The sequence below is a fragment of the Alosa alosa genome, chromosome 7 (genome assembly GCF_017589495.1).
Source record: "Alosa alosa isolate M-15738 ecotype Scorff River chromosome 7, AALO_Geno_1.1, whole genome shotgun sequence".
NCBI lineage: Eukaryota > Metazoa > Chordata > Actinopteri > Clupeiformes > Clupeidae > Alosa > Alosa alosa.
In genome coordinates, this window is record NC_063195.1 from 21,981,869 (window position 1) to 21,986,674 (window position 4,806).

Sequence of the window (4,806 nt, forward strand, 5' to 3'; positions counted from 1 at the left end):
AATGTCTAAACTGTACTTTTCCACCGGCACATTTACGATTATTATCATGCATGTAAGTACATCCTCACTGCTTCTGTAACTAATTGAATTAATATAATTGCCTTAATTGCCATGTGGTTGACTATGCCATTGCCTACTTAAGACTTTCGCGTGAGTAGGCTACTTAACAGCACAGGTACAGTTAAGCTGTTCAGAGTACCTATTAGCTAGCAACCCTATTGGAAGTGTGCCGTCTGCACAAATGCCTAAACTCCATTTCTCTTGATGGACATGTTATATAACCAGTACCTATGTGCGTATATGGGAGAGCAAGAGGGTAAGGTGTCGTACTATCCTCTTAGCCTCATTATTTAATAGCTGATGCGTGTGTGTCTGTAACCTCTCTGCCATTTGAACGATGTAAGAAGTGAGTCTTCATTACTGTAGACGAGCCGTCAGCGCAGCATACCTGGCAGAACTGTACAATCCTCACCTTGAATGAGCAACGCCAAATTCCTCGAAAACGAAACGCATTCGTGTTCAGAACGTACCAAACTGGGTAAGAAACAAATTAATAGATAGTTTACAAATTAATATATTTAATTATATGCTTGATTTGATGCTTTTGTCACCTACACGGCTGCTTTTCAGATTGATGTTTCTTCATTGACCTTTGGTCATTGAGTCATTGAATTTGTATAGATGCACATTTGAGGAAAATTATAGTTAAGTTATTGTCTCTTTGCTGAGATAATATGATTTAGTTTATTATTTCCATAGGCTAATGCAAATGGATATTACAATGTACTGTCACACATCTGATCAAACTGACCAGTCAACTGGTCAACCAATGATGATTTCACATTGCTGTTTGTCAGTTTAGATATGTTATTCACAGTTCCGTCTCAGATTACCAAACCAAAGAGTAGGACACAACATGGTTCTAAAACGGGCTCACATAGCCAAGACCCTTGTGATGTGCTCTGTTACCTCACAAGGGGCACGGTGGGTTAAACATGGGATTGTGATTGTGCAAGGCTATCTGCAGGCCAGGTTAAGGTTAGGGGCCAATCTGTCTAACTGCTTTATGTAAGGATGATGATGATGATGATGATGATGAGTTATATACAATAATCTTCCTGCCGCCCACCTGTTTTACCAGAGTGAACTGTACAGTGAGTTGCTGTTGCTGGTTCGGTAATGTGTGCAAAAAAAAAGGCACCTAGCTTGGCTGAAAGCTTTACAGCATAACTGGTCTCCAGTCATGATAATTTTCCCATAAAACATTAGTAGTGAAGATTTGTGATGCAAGATACAAGTCTGTGCGAATCTCCATCCCACCAATTTGTGATGGTTGCCTGGCATATGAGAGATTGAGGTGCTTGCTGATCCGAGCGAACTATATCTCTGACGATATGGATTTCTATGTGATGATAAAGAAGACGATGATGATGATGATGATGATGACGATGGGGATGATGATTGTGATGATGACGATGATGATGATGATGATGATGGGGATGATGATGACAACAATAAATGTTTTTGCTAATAATTATGACCGCCGCGCTAATGAAGCAGACACACAAAGACACACACATAAAGACACACACACACACACTATACACATGCATGCACTTGCACACTCGCACATGCACACACACAGGCATGCATACACACACTCTCACACACATAAACACACACATGCACACACACACACACACACATAAGCACACCCACATGCACGCGCACACACACACACACAAACACATCCACATGCATGCACAGACACACACATAAACACACCCACAGACACAGAAAAACCCACACAGGCAAGTAGGCACACAGACACACACATACACACACACACAGATAAACACACACACACAAACACACCCCATTACCCACACACACATACTCACAAGCAAATCTATACACACACACACACACACACACACGCACACATATACTCAAAAACGCACACTATACACACACTCATTTACATACTCAAAGTAGGGGATGAAGTAGGAGATGGAGACACATTGACAAGCGTGATTTATTTTTGCGGAGAGAATGTGCAGGACTGAGCGCAAGGTCAAAATGGACAAAACAAATTGGACGTTTAAATTAAATCAGTGATTCACTGTATACAGCTCTTCAGCAAAGCTACAAGCCACCCAGGTAAGCCTAAAGCTACCCAATAACTTATAAGATTCATGTGATCACAATGTGCTCGAAAATGCCCCATATAGCCTAATCTGTTGTATAAGTACAAATACTATATGATTACATACAAGACATTATGTGTATTGTCTATGCTGTCAGTGATGGAACATTCTATGTGATGTTATCCAGGATAATATGTTGTCTAGGGTAGTACATTTTGTATTTTACCGTTATGTTATAAAGGCTAGCATATTACCCCAGAATAGTACTTTATAGCCTGTATGTCACGTTATACTGGGCAGTGTATTCTGTATAATAATCTACATGTAATCCAGGGTATTGTGATCAGAGGTCTCTAGGAGAGTTGAAATCTCTGGCAGTTCACACAAGGTGCAGTGTCACGCACTAGTAGTGATGCTATTGAATTGATGCTGCTGTATAGAGAGAATGTGCAGGACTGAGCGGCTCTCATATTTTGTACCGCTATTTTAATTTCAATTTCAATTTAATTGTGCTTATAGAGCGCCAAAACATTACACATGTATCATGGCGCTTTACAAAGTGTAGACAATCAGAGAAAAAAAAGAAAAGAAAAGAAGGCCCATGGGTAACAGGGGCGAGGAAAAACTCCCTAGAAATGGAGATACATATAGGAAGAATATGCTATGCGGTACATTGTTGAAGCACTTGTAGTGATGCGTGTAGAGACGTGTCATTTGCCAGGTCCTGGTAGTTCACCGTGCTCTCCAAGTGATTCTACAGAGCGTCAGTTCTCAAGAGGTCAGGGCTTTGGGGAATCGGTCAGTCTGTGGACGTGCGAACAGTGGCTGTGTTCCCTCGTTGTGAGTATAGCCAGAGGCTCAGATGAGTGATGTAATGATTGTTTTTGTTAGTAAGTCATTTTATAAAATCAGTGAGCGACTGTAATCCTTCCTATAATTCCAGGAATGAGCAGGGTCCTTTTCCGGAGTATTGCATTAAGACCACTTTAGAATGATGGATGGAATATGACTATGTTTACAACAAAGCTGTGATACAAGATAAGCCTCACACCAAAGCATACTGGTCTAAGCAGCAGAAAGCTAGTGAGAGAATTTTTGTTAAGAAGTTTGTGGTTAATATTAGTATGTGTTGATGAACATGTGTTGACCAAAGGGCTGTTTTGAAGCAATTCCATGCAACATGTTTACCACTGTTTGACATGTAAACAATTACCTCAGGTATTGTTTTCATTTTGATTGAATATGGTCATGTGAATGACCGATAATCACATGTTGTTCCCTCTAGTCATCAAGACTATTATGCACTATGCAACTCTTTGGTTTGGATTAGAGCACAACGTTGGCAACAGAATTGCCCAAAGGTATCTGTAAGCATGTTCGCAAGTAGCAACTGGGTTGTTGGAGGTGTTTGGTGTAAGGTTTTTGGATACGTTTTTGGATACGTACCTCTCACTAGTTTTAGACCAAAACACTATAATGTAAGTGACAGCAACAGTCCTCTCGCCTAATGGTGAACTAAAACACAGTCCAGATCTTGCGGTTTGTCCTTCCACAGTGATATGATCTTTTATAAAGTGCTGAGCTGTTGAATTCCATGTGGAAGAATGGTGCTTAACTATAATATGTGTGTGTGTGTGTGTGTGTGTGTGTGTGCATGCATGTATGTGTGTGGTCTCCTACAACCTTCTACCCCTCGCTGCCCACACACACACACACACACACACTTTCTCCCTGCTGCAGTCTTTATTTCTGAGGGTCAGCACATTCCCACACTCCAGATCCCCTCTCTGTCAGGCTATTATAACAGGTGCTTTCACATGGTGGTCTGGTGCACACACATCTGTGTTTGTGTGTGTGTGTGTGTGTGTGTGTGTGTGTGTGTCTGTGTGTGTGTGTGTGTATGTTTGTGTATAAAGGTAGATCAGTAGTCTATGCACTATGTATGTATTTACTGTATGTGTGTGGTATTTGTGTATCTTTCTCCGAGTGAGTGTGTGTACAGTGATATACAGTATATATATAGTTTATAATATATACTAGTTTTAGACCAATATATACAGGGTGCGATTTGTGGAAAAACCAGAGGGGGGGATGATTTTGAATAAGTTTGTAACCCCCTCCCCCCAAAAAAAAATGAACGAACGATTCATAGCCTAGTAATGTCATGGCTAATAATACCCTATTTTTTTTTTTGCCACCTTTGTAACATTTTAGTTTTAGTTTACCGTGCTGTATGACTTTAAACAGCGAGTGTGCTTGGTATGATGATCAGCTCCTCTAATGCAGGGTAGGACTACGTTTTGACAAGCATACAAATTCACCTTGTTCTTGCCCCATCTGAAATGACTCCTCTACTTTTGCTGCCTCCATCGTTTTCCGTATTTGTTGTGTAAAAAAACGTATGATGGCACTGAAGTCTTAAGTTAGTGAATTGGCTAACAGTATTAGTTGGTAACCAAATAGCCTACACATTGCGCTACACGCTGCGAAGGCTATACGTGCATTCTCTCTCCTGCTGATTTGCGTTCAGTAGCCAAGTGCGTAATATTGCAAAAGTTGAAAAAATAAATGTGTTTATTGTAGCCTACAGAAAATAAATAGCCTATCATACTGTCAGTTAATTGCCTACAGTGAGTGAAGAGTTTGGAGAGTAAAGTTA

At 40.5% G+C, this 4,806-nt stretch overlaps 1 protein-coding gene across 3 annotated transcripts in view; it reads left to right on the top strand.

Annotated features, from left to right (window-relative positions):
* The first annotated feature begins 208 nt into the window (after nt 1–208).
* The window catches only part of snx8b (sorting nexin 8b), a 22,443-nt gene continuing 17,845 nt past the window's right edge, over nt 209–4,806 (top strand). For 2 of the 3 annotated variants that reach the window (XM_048248445.1, XM_048248446.1), the window contains exon 1: nt 211–538. The gene's annotated coding sequence lies outside the window, so the exon portion shown is untranslated. Of the gene's footprint in view, nt 539–4,806 lie in introns of all 3 variants that reach the window. The other variant, XM_048248443.1, reaches the window with a different exon arrangement.